Here is an 11,764-nt window from a genome sequence, read left to right as displayed (position 1 = left end):
ATACATATATATACACACAAATATACACACATACATCTATATATACACTATATATGTATATACACACTATTTTCATGAATTTCATGGTAAACTTTGCATGTTTTGCTTCTCAGACTCGGTATCTCAGAAAAAACAAGTGAAAGGATAGGAGTAATTCCATTTTGTTAGAAAGCCTTTTCACTTTACCTAAATTGAGGAAAACTGAATTATTATGTTTTTCATGAGAGCTGACCTTACTATTCTATTTTCAGAATTCTCCCCAACCTCTATGGTAGCAAAAAGTCCAACTTGTCAATTAGGATAAAATTCTCTGTATTTTTCCAGACTGTAAATCGGTGCTGTGGTATTCCATTTTACTATTTTTGTAAGCAGTATTATTGCCATACATTTGTATGGTATTTACTCACAAGGGAAACATTAAAAGGCAGGCTTAGCTTCATCTGAATTGAAATAGAGATAATAATAATTCCTTTGTAGTAGCTTGGAGTATACAGTACAGAATGACAACCTTCATTTTTTATTGTGTTATGAGTATCTTAAAGAGGATCTGCCAAGTTACTTGATTATTCTTGCAGTTACAGTATTCTACTACAGTAGAAAAAATTAGATCATGGTATTGTTTAAAAACGTGTCAATCCAATATAGAGAAGAAAACAATAGTTTTTATAGTACAGATGATAAATTACATACTTACTAAAACATCGCATCTGATCAAATAAGCATGATATATCATTATAGACTCAGTTTGATGTTGAAACGTTGTTATTTTAAGCAGTTACTTTAAACCTGGTATTTTTAAGAGGGGTTGTGTTCTTGTGAATGGGGTGCCAGATGCACGGGAGGACAAATAGTTCAAAGGGAAGATTTAAATTATGTATAGTTTTGGGAGTTGTTAGAAGTAGAAGTAATTCTGCCTGTGATAGAAGACTTAATCAGGAAGACTGGAGCAGTAAGATGGTAAATTTCTTCTGATTTTATCTGGGTGTCATAATTGGGCATTTGGCTTGGGGGTGTTTTCTGGATAAGTGATGTATTGGTGGGGATTTACTGGAGCTCGGAGATAAATGGAATGGGCAGATGCCGTCTCCTGGAGAAGTAAACGCAGAGCATCAGTTTTCATTGTTATCAGTACTCTGACCTCCGAAGGCACAGATGTGAGCTTTCTTTTCAAAGGGAATCAAGTATTCACCCTCAAGGAAAAGGATGTTTGTAATGTAATAATATTAATGCTTGTTATGTGAGAAAACCATCTATGAATACTTATACTGTTGCTACCTGGGTGCATTATTTATTGACCTGTGACTTCGTCAGAGCTTCAGCTGTGAGAAGAATATTGCTAATGGAATCATGTAATGACAGTTGTCATTAAAAAGTCACATTGCGGTGAATAGATTCAGAATTCATTGAGTCCCCTTGCTCTGTGTCTCACTCGCTGCTTCTGTGACAACCTTCATTTCCTACTTAGTAAATCCAAGCCTGGTCGCTCGAGCCCCAGGAAGTTGTTAAAGCAATTAAAGGCTTCTGTCTCCCAGCACATTGCTTGGTTACCATAGTATCCTCTGCCTCCAAGTCTCTCCTGATGATGTCAGTATGCATACAGGGGTTGTTCAGAGCATCTACTGGGGATGATTCACCCCGCAATAAAGCCCCTCACCCGTTGCTCGGTTTCCAGTTTTATTTCAGACATCCCTAGAAATGGAAGGTAAGTGCCCTGTTTTGCATATCGGAGAATTACCAAATGCCTCTATTTTTCTCTTTCAGGTGAATGAATGGTTTCTTGCTTTCTATGGTATACTACTGACTGAAAACATAGTATATGGGAGCATTTCAGCCAATTACCTAGAACAGACTTACAGTTTGTACTTAAAGTGTGTGTATGTGTTTGTGTGCATCTGTATGTGCACATACATGGGGTGGGCTGATATAAATAACTGTGGGTGTACAATGTAATGCTGGCTACTCTCCCTGGTAAGCAGCAATAGCAAACACAGTAAAGCTTTTTATTTCAAATGATTTGAAATATACCAATTCCTTAAAATATTTTGACAGGTGTCACAGCACAAATGCAGTTTTCTAAGAGTGTGAATTATGTATTTTTTATTGATACTTTGTCTATTTTATCCAGTTTTAAACAGTATTAACATTTAAAAGGTCTAAGAGGTTATGGGAAGATATTTTTAGAAAGAAGGGCCAAGTTACATTGAGAATTTGCATGTTAGGGAAATTAAAACTTAAATTGTTAAAACAAAGATTTAGTTACAAGGGGCTATATGAAGTTTAAAGTATATTGATAACCATCATTTCATACTAATTTCATACTTTTAATGCTTTTCAAAAATCTCCCAATTTGATAATAAAAATAATGCTTCTATTATTGTGACAAATGATATCAGTGCTTCATAAAAGTTCTCCTTTAACACATACCCATGCTCCTTAAGGATAAGCCAGCTGTGTTCAGCTTTATGAAAAGAATATTGTAGAACCATTTACAACATTCAAATAGAAGAGCCATGAATGAATATTTCCCTTGAAAAGTTAGTTTTCTGTTTCAAGTTTTCTACCACAATGTGCCCTATCAATAAACACTAAGTGATGAGACACACAGGTTTCTCTCTACTGCATATGTCTGAACTCTCTCCATTCCGAGAGTTCTGTCCATATGACAGTGTTAGTTGTGCATTTATTTTCTCTTCCTTATTCCCAAGGGACTATTTCAGTATACTCTGTGAAGAACGTAATACTGTGTTTAAATGGAGGTGGTAGGTAAAGGCAGTTTCTAAATAATTAATGGATAGCTTTGCAGGAGAATGAAGAAGAGGGGAGTAGGTAGGATGGGGACTCTCCCAGTTCTTTATGTAGCTGAACCTTTATTGTATGTAGGAGGTAGACAGATGGCTCTTTTTAGAGGTCAGTAAATGGTCTAGACTGTCCATTTCTAGAGAGACTGATTAAAACTGGCATTTTCTTTCTTGTATTTTTGGAGTCTTCTGGAATGTACCCTGCTCTCTACCTTTGCTTTGTTTTTGTGCAATATTATGTTAGTGGACTGATAATGTTCTTCATTCACCTTTCTTTAAAGAATCAGTGAAAAACATAGTTGTGAGAGAGTGTAAAAAAAGGTTAAAATTTTAGTTACTTTCACATAAAGGATATCTGTCTTATCTTGAATATCATAAATGCTTATTTATGAATGAATTCCTTTCTACCCTAAAATATGCTAAAATGCTTTGACTTTTAATTTCTTTACTGTTTTGAATACTTAATCCTGCTTTATGTGTTTGAAAATTTGCTAGTTAATTAAAAAAATTACCTGAAAAATAGAGAGAAATTATGATACCACCTAGTTTAGATTACGGTAGATTAAATGTTAAAGAAATTAACTCAATATAAACTGTTTCCATTCTTTTTAAAACCTTTTTATTGAAACACTTTTCATATGTTTGTGTTGGAAAGAAGACTATATTATATTCTAGGCTATGTTACATCAGGTTTTTGCTCTTTGTTGTATTAATGTTTTGGGTAATATAATGTACTCTATTGAGTAGGTAACTCTTTGTAATAAGAAAAATACTTCTGAAGTTTTGAACCCTTAAGATATCCATGTATATCTCCTCCTGCTGACTTAACCAATACAAGTAGCAGTTTATACAGAGTGTACTATAAAGATTACAGTTTCCTTCATGCTTCAGGCAGGAAGTGGTTCCTAGCAGTTTTAGGCAGGGTGATTTTAAAAATTGCTTTAGGAGAGTTTTCATTTTATTTTTATGTCCTAATAAGAATGTTTTAAGTTTTATAAATACTTAAACTTGCTCCTGCTGAAATATGGAAATGCCAGGTCTGTAGACTTTACCAGTGTGAGACAATGAAACATGGCAGAAAAAGGATCATTTTGGCTTTTACTAGAAAGACAAATAAAACCAGTATCCAGAAGAATTAGAGGAAGCTGTAATAGAGAACATGGACCTGGAAATGAACATTTTGTCCAGTGAGAGGAAAGAAGCTCAAGCTGTGAGGGCTTGGTTAAATGCTTAGCCCAGTTGTCTGTGTTCGTTTAATGGCAGAGCCAGGGCTGGGACCTAGATGCCTACAGTCGAACAGGCTGGTTTTCATTTATGTGACCCCACATGCCCCAGTTAGAGTAGAGCCCTTTTTCCTAGTCAGCTTTTACTTTCTCCCAAAAAAGGAGTGATGAAACAGTATAAAAACTAGGAAAGTGTATTATTTTTCTTTTGTTGCGGTAACAAATTACTGCAAACTTGGTGAATAAAATTTGTTATCTTAGAGCTCTGTTGGTTAGAAGTCTGACACAGGTCTCAATGGACTAGAAAATCAAGGTGTCAGGGCTGTATCCCCTTCTGGAGGCTCTAGGGGAGAATCCATTTGTTTGTGTTTTCCAGCTTCTAGGGGTCACCTGCATTCCTTGGCTCATGGCCACCCTCCTTTACCTTAACAGCTAGCAAGTACAGACCGAATCCTCATGAGGCCATCTCTCTGGTTCTTCAAGGCTGGGAAGCAACCTTCATTTTAAAGGCAGCGGTCCCCAACGTTTTTGGTACCAGGGACTGGTTTCGTGGAAGACAATTTTTCCATGGACCGGAGAGGGGGGATGGTTTCAGGATGATTCAAGCTCATTACATTTATTGTGCGCTTTATTTCTATCATTATTACATTGTAATATATAATGAAATAATTATACAACTCACCATAATGCAGAATGGGTGGGAGCCCTGAGCTTGTTTTAACCTGCCCCTCACTGATAGGGTTTTGATAGGAGTCTGCAAGCAATTGATTTGTTATGCTCTCTGTGTAGTCAAACCTCTCTGCTAATGATAATCTGCATTTGCAGCCGCTCCCCACCGCTAGCATCACCTCCTCAGCTCCACCTCAGATCATCAGGCATTAGATTCTCACAAGGAGCGCGCAACCTAGATCCCTTACATGCGCAGTTCACAGTAGGGTTCACGCTCCTATGAGAATCTAATGCCGCCGCTGATCTGACAGGAGGCAGAGCTCAGGTGGTAATACGAGTGATGGGGAGCAGCTGTAAATACAGATGAAGCTTTGCTCGCTCACCTGCAGCTCACCTCCTGCTCTGCGGCCTGGGTCCTAACAGGCCACAGACTGGTACTGTTACCGGTATGGGGGGCGGGGGGAGGGTTGGGGACCCCTGTTTTAAGGGACTCATGTGATTAGATGCGGCCCACTGGATAACCTAGGATAATCAGCCCATTTTAGAACAAGATCCTTATCCTTAATCACATCTGCAAAATCCTCTCTCATGTAGGGTAACATATTCACAGGGTGGGGGGGTTAGGATGTGGACATCTTTGGGGACCATAATTCTGCCCCACTCAGAGACTGCAAAATATATGGCTGATTATATCAACATTAAATTCACAAATCAGATATTTTTACTGATAACTATAACTTAAACTCGTGATTGCCAACAGAGACCACGAAATCTTGACCTAATTCAGTGGATGCAGTCATCCCTAAGGATATTAAAATGCCTCAAGATAATTAATGAGGGAAAATCATATTAGAAAGAAATGTTTCACCAACTCAAATGTTCAGAACTCTGAGGTAAAGATGTGAGTCTTACAAAGTGACACTATTCTCAGCTTAATATTTTTAGTGAGAGGCTCACATCAGATGAAGTTAATTAAACAAAGCTGATTTGGGATTGCGAAAATTCCATTAGCTAACTCCTATGTGGATGAGCCTGGGTTTCTTTAGAAGCCGAAGGGTAATAGCAAGGCCACTAGAGACCAAAATGTGAGATCTAGTAACCCTGAGTTTTGAATAACACTGTCGTTCATTGATATGGCATTAAGCCATATGAGTCACAGGACTCAGCACATGAGCCTGGTAGGTATGCCTTGCACGGTTTCCTAGGAAAGGCACAATCTATTACCACAATCAATAATGCTAGATTGAGGCCAACAGCTGCAAAAATAGTTGCTCTTATTGTTTACATCCTGTATTTATCTTAAGTTTAAGCCAATTCATGGCACATGTATCCATCTGTACTAAGCATAAGATAATTTATATCTAGTAGTAGTTTTTAAACCTTGTTTGCTAAACATGAATGGTAAAAGATGCAGAGGAGAAAGTGCTCAGGCATATTACTTTGGGACAGGAAGCCTAAAATTACATTTTGCTGTGGTTCTCTCAAGGAAAGGAGATGGAAAGAAAACCGACTGTTTTCCTGCAAGTATTCCTTTTTAGTTTTGGAATAATTTTCTGGAGGAAGACTAAACAGTACATTAAGGCCCTTATTTGGAAGAAAAGGGCTTGTGGAACACCATACATTTCTTTGCAAGAGGTAATCATTTTGACATTGATTCTCTTTGGTCGTAGAGAGTAAAACAACCTTAGGATTCTGTATAAAAGTGAAATCTGAATTTATGCTGTCATGGGATTTGTCAATCAAAATATCATTAAAGGAAAACTGTTATTTGACAATGAACTTAAAAATTAAAATCAGTGAGTTACACAATTTGATAAATGATATAAATAAATAAAAGGCAAAATATAAATAAATAAAATCCAAACACCTTTAAACATTTTTAAAAATGTATACAGAATATTCAATTTAATACTGAATTTTCCCAGCTATGGTAAATTAGAGAGAATAGAGATGAAATCTCTCTGTTTTGTTGAAGGAAAAAAAAAAAAAAAAAGAACCCACAGAGCAGCTGCCTTCTCTGTGATAAAAGAGACTGTTTAATCTTTAAATCACTTTGAACTGGCTCAGTTGCTTTACTGATGCTTTAACTTTGTTAAAATTATCTTTAAAGTTTATCTTTGAAGCAAATCAGAGATAAAGGAACTAATGGAGATGAGAGTTTTGAAGTTCTGAATTGTATTTGGTCAGTGGGTGGTGGATGAGATGGAAGGAGACTTCAGAATCAGAAACTTGAAAGATTGTTATGATTTCTCATTGCCTGTTTTGAAAACTAGCTCAGGGTTTTATGTCTAGGGGGATTTTCCCAGTAACAGGAGTAAAGGCAATCAGCAAGTAAGTGATGGATCTAGGAAGTTATCCTGTCTTTCCTGCTCCAAAGGCTTTGCAGATCACAGTAGCATAAACTCTACTCATTTTCCTCACTGACGTTGCATTCACTTGCTTTTCTTTACTTTTTTTATTGCTTTAGTTTGACTTCCATCTTTGGGTCATACTTGCAAAAAGAAAAGCAATTATTGGAATTATTTACGAAGAAAATTCTGTTATTTTAATTTGTGGAATGCCCCTATTTCTGCCAATTTCTGCTATGGACATGAGGTTCTATAACTGGACCAATTTTTTCATTAACTCCTCTAGGATAGTCAGCTTTGGAGTGAGGATTAATGGAAATAAAGGGTATCGGTTTTGCACGCAAAATCTGTGGGCTGGGGCAAGTAGAAAGAAGAAAGTTTGAGCAGCAGTACGTGAAAGGGCACAAAGACAAGGGGACTGATGCTTGCCGTCTTCTGCGTGGTGGTGGGATATGTTGCTGTGGCCACTGCAGCGTAGGACTAGTCAGGAGGTGGGGAGGTTTAGTAAGAACTGTACCCCCATGCCTGGTGCTTACTGTCTGTCCTAGAGGACTTTGCAAAAGGTAAGCCTGTGCTGGGGGCAGGGGGTTGGTTCCTGGGTTTTAGCCACAGCCATGCTGAGAGATAGATGCCTTTTCTCCATGAAGGGTGCAAAAGAGGGGAGGCAATGGGAGACCGTCAGGCAGCCTTCAGGATTCATAAGTATGAGAATGAGCTCACCAGCCCAAAGAATTTTACAAATTCAAACCTTCCAATAACAAATACATATCACTAATTTAGAGGAATATGACTTACCAGTTGGAATATTAGAGTATGACAGGAGGCAGGTGGCATTGTTTTCCTTATTGGCAAAGGTCAGTCTTGTCCTCTTCAATCAAAATGCAATCTCAGTAATTACTATTGAATGCCCTCACGTGCATGATGGTGCACTAAGCACAATGCAGAATTAATCAAAGGACAACGTGACCTCAAATATCAAGGAGGTTCAGCTAAAAGAGAATAACTTATATATTAAGAATAACTTCCTTATTACTTAATAATTATTATTGTTTTATTTTCATGGTAGTTTTTGCCAAGTGGCAAATTCCAGTTTGCCTAGTTGGGATTTGATAAATTCATTTTATTTGCATTTTACTAAAAAGTAAATTTTTTCTAAAAGTGTATATGAACTGATATCTTTACTTGATGGCGGACCTATTGTTATCTTGCTAAGCTTTTTATCCCCCCACCTCTCTTCGTCCCATTTGCCTGACTTTAAAACACATATCTTTTTCTTGTGTTATATCATAGAATGTCTTTTTCTCTTTTTCATACACACCGACACATGCAGCTCACACACACTCACACACACAGAATTACTTTACAGTGAACGAGTCATGTCCTAGTCCTGCTCTTTACTCTTGTTTCCATATTCCGTTAGCCTGTCTATAATATTTATTTTAAGCAACCCAAATCCTGATTCTTGAGCCCCTACTGAGTATGAAGGATCATGCTACACAGTGAGGGTTCTGCCCCTCATTTTCTTCCACTGCAGTCCTTTGTTTGTACAGTTATCAGTATTTCCTTGTGACGGGTAGGAGGTTGGTAAAATTAAAGGATAGAGTGGGCAGAGAGGGAAGGGACATGGTTGGTTATGGAGAGAAGACGCTGAAGTTAGAATCTGTAAGCCAGGAAAAGGAGAGCTGAAACAGAGCACTGAGATTATGTTGGGAAAGTGGAGTCTTGTTAGGTCAATAGGACCAAGTAAACAAGCAGCATCAACAGAATTATTTTGTGTCTTATCAGACATTTTATGGTGAGCAAAATAGATTGCCATATGTACACATAGAAGCTTCTGCACTGAGTTACCAGTCTAACCTTCTCAACTAATTAAAATCTAAGTTTATAAACCTCAGAACTTTACATTTCTTTGACATCACTGCAATTATTTCACTATCCTGTCAATTCTCTGGCCATCATTTCTCAACCTAGGGGGCTAAGTTGTTTTTTTTTTTAACTTTAAACAATTTTTATTACACAAAGGTTGTCACATAATTGGATATTGCTCTACTCTGTACACAATTATTCTTACTCTCCACAGAAAGGCTGCTTCTTAACTTCTCATCTGTTGGTGGCAATCACTAAAATCCTGATTTTAACAGAATAGTAGTAAAAATGCCTCAGTGATTTAAGTTGAAAGCAGTACATTGGTGCATGGCTCTTATACTCATTTACCAGGAATGTATAAATGTCTTTATTCAAAAATACAAAATAAATTATCTGTAGGCATGGACAATGACAGCAGTAAACCATTCTATGTTGTCAACTGAAACCAGTAACTGACGGTTATAGTGATTTTCTGAAACCTCAGCCAGCCTCTTCTTCAGTCACCTCCTTCAACTGACCTCTCAAAATTATTGGTGAAGAACGCCGCCTCGCGCTTCCTCTCACAGCTCATGAATGACGGTAAAGCCCTATTCTAGGAATTAGAACATGCCACCTCCCATCCCACCTCCCATCCCACCCATTCTGCCCATTCCAGGATCCTTCTCTTCTTTAGGAATTTCTGTGACTACAACTTCTGCTGTAGTTAACAGAGAGGCCACTCCAGCAGCATCCGGTAATGCAGTTCTTACAACCTTAGTTGGATCGATGATTCCTTTTTCCACCACAGTCACAAATTCTCCAAGCATAGCATCATAACCAACTTCCGAAGAACTTTGCAAAATTTTCTCAACTATCAATGATCCTTCGACACCTGCATTCTTAGCAATGGTCATTGCAGGAATTTTGAGTGTTTCTAAAATAATTTCTATACCAATTTTTTGATCTTCATTAGCTGGAGTTATTGAATCTAAGGCTGGAAGGCACCGAAGCAGGGCACAGCCCCCTCCCAAAACAATGCCTTCTTCAACAGCAGCTCGTGTAGCATTAAGGGCATCTGTAACTCTGTCTTTCTTTTCATTCACTTCAACATCACTTGTCCCACCAACCTTTAGCACAGCAACACCATCTGAGAGTTTTGCCAGACGTTCATTCAATTTTTCCTTTTCATATTTACTAGTTGTAATATCTAACTGCTCGATGATTTCTTGAATACGCTTTTCAATTTGAGCCTTATCACCTTTTCCTTTCAAGAGCATGGCATCATCTTTGGTCACAATGACCTCTCCAACTTTTCCTAAGTCATGAGGCTGAACATCTTCAAGATTTAGAGTTAGTCCTTCTTCTCCAAATACTGCACCACCAGTAGCAATAGCCATGTCTTTAAGCTGGTTCTTTCTATTGTCACCAAAACCTGGAGCTTTAACTGCTACAACCTGAAGACCAACTTTCAGCCTATTCAAAACGAGTGTACTTAGAGCTTCTCCATCAACATCTTCAGCAATTATGACCAAGGGCTTATTGGCAATTTCAAGAGCAGGAACAATGGACTGGACACTAGAAATTTTCTTTTGACTTAACAGAGCATAGGCATCTTGGAATTCACATTTCTGACCTTTTGATGTATTAATAAAGTATGGAGAGATATACCCTCTATCAAACTTCATGCCTTCAATAATTTCTAATTCATCATTCAGTGTTTTTCCATCCTTTACTGTGATAACGCCCTTTCTTCCAACCTTTTTCATCGCATCAGAAATGATGTTGCCGATTTCTTTGTCTCCATTTGCAGAAATCGTAGCAACCTGGGCGATCTCTTCCGGGGTTGTCACAGGTTTAGACTGCTTCTTAAGTTCAGCAATTACAGCATCAACAGCTAACATCACACCTCTCCTGATTTCCACTGGATTAGCACCTTTGATAATCTTCTCGAAGCCTTCCTTGGCAATGGAGCGTGCCAGTACAGTAGCAGTAGTGGTGCCATCCCCAGCCTCTTCGTTTGTGTTATTGGCAACATCTTGAACGAGTTTCGCACCAATATTTTTATATTTATCTTTTAAGTCAACGGACTTCGCAACAGTCACACCATCTTTTGTCACTTTGGGACTTCCCCAACTCTGTTCAATAATCACCGTCTTTCCCTTTGGCCCCATAGTAACGGCTACAACATCAGCTAAAAGGTCTATACCTTGAAGCATTAAGGCTCGGGCATCTGCACCAAATTTTACATCTTTGGCATAAGCCCGAGTGAGATGAGGAGCCAGTGCCCTGGACACTGGCCTAATCTGGCGAAGGACTGCGGCAATCGAAGCATTTCTGGGGCAGCGGCACGGTTAGTGAGCGACGAGACAGGCCATTGGCAGCGAGTGAGGGACAGAGCGCAGGTCGCACACAGCAGTCGGCGGGGGGCTAAGTTTTTGAAATAAGTCCCTACATTCTATTTAGAAACAACCTGTGTTTTCTAAATAAATCTTAAAGAGGAAGATGTTCTTATGCCAAGATTCAAATATATTGAACTTGATAATTATCTAGAATTACCTTCTAACATGTTACCTCTGTGATGATTTTTCCAGTTAGGTTGAACTGTTGTTGAAAGACTGATTGTGCAGAAACAATAGTTTGAAGTTTGTCCAGACTTAGTAGAATGTTGAAAATTTGAAGAATAACTGATTTTTCTAGTCAGTGTATTTTTCATTGTAACAACCCCTGTATTGATTTGGTTTTCAATCTATGGTCTTTTGTGTTATATAGATATTTCACTAGTTAGTTATCTGCCTGAAGTTTCAATAATTGGGGTTTTTTCATCTTTGCAGTGATGACAAAGAAATGTAGGGTTTAGTGGTTTTTAAACTTGGGATTTGCC

At 38.1% G+C, this 11,764-nt stretch overlaps 1 pseudogene across 1 annotated transcript; it reads right to left on the bottom strand.

The window, feature by feature from the left end:
- Positions 1–9,503: 9,503 nt before the first annotated feature.
- Positions 9,504–11,215, bottom strand: LOC307052162 (60 kDa heat shock protein, mitochondrial-like; annotated as a pseudogene). Its single transcript has one exon. The product of its transcript is annotated as a 60 kDa heat shock protein, mitochondrial-like (transcript).
- Between the last annotated feature and the right edge of the window lie 549 nt (positions 11,216–11,764).

Source organism: Hyperoodon ampullatus (assembly GCF_949752795.1).
Source record: "Hyperoodon ampullatus genome assembly, chromosome: 4".
Classification (NCBI taxonomy): domain Eukaryota; kingdom Metazoa; phylum Chordata; class Mammalia; order Artiodactyla; family Ziphiidae; genus Hyperoodon; species Hyperoodon ampullatus.
This window is presented reverse-complemented; position numbering and strand designations above follow the sequence as displayed.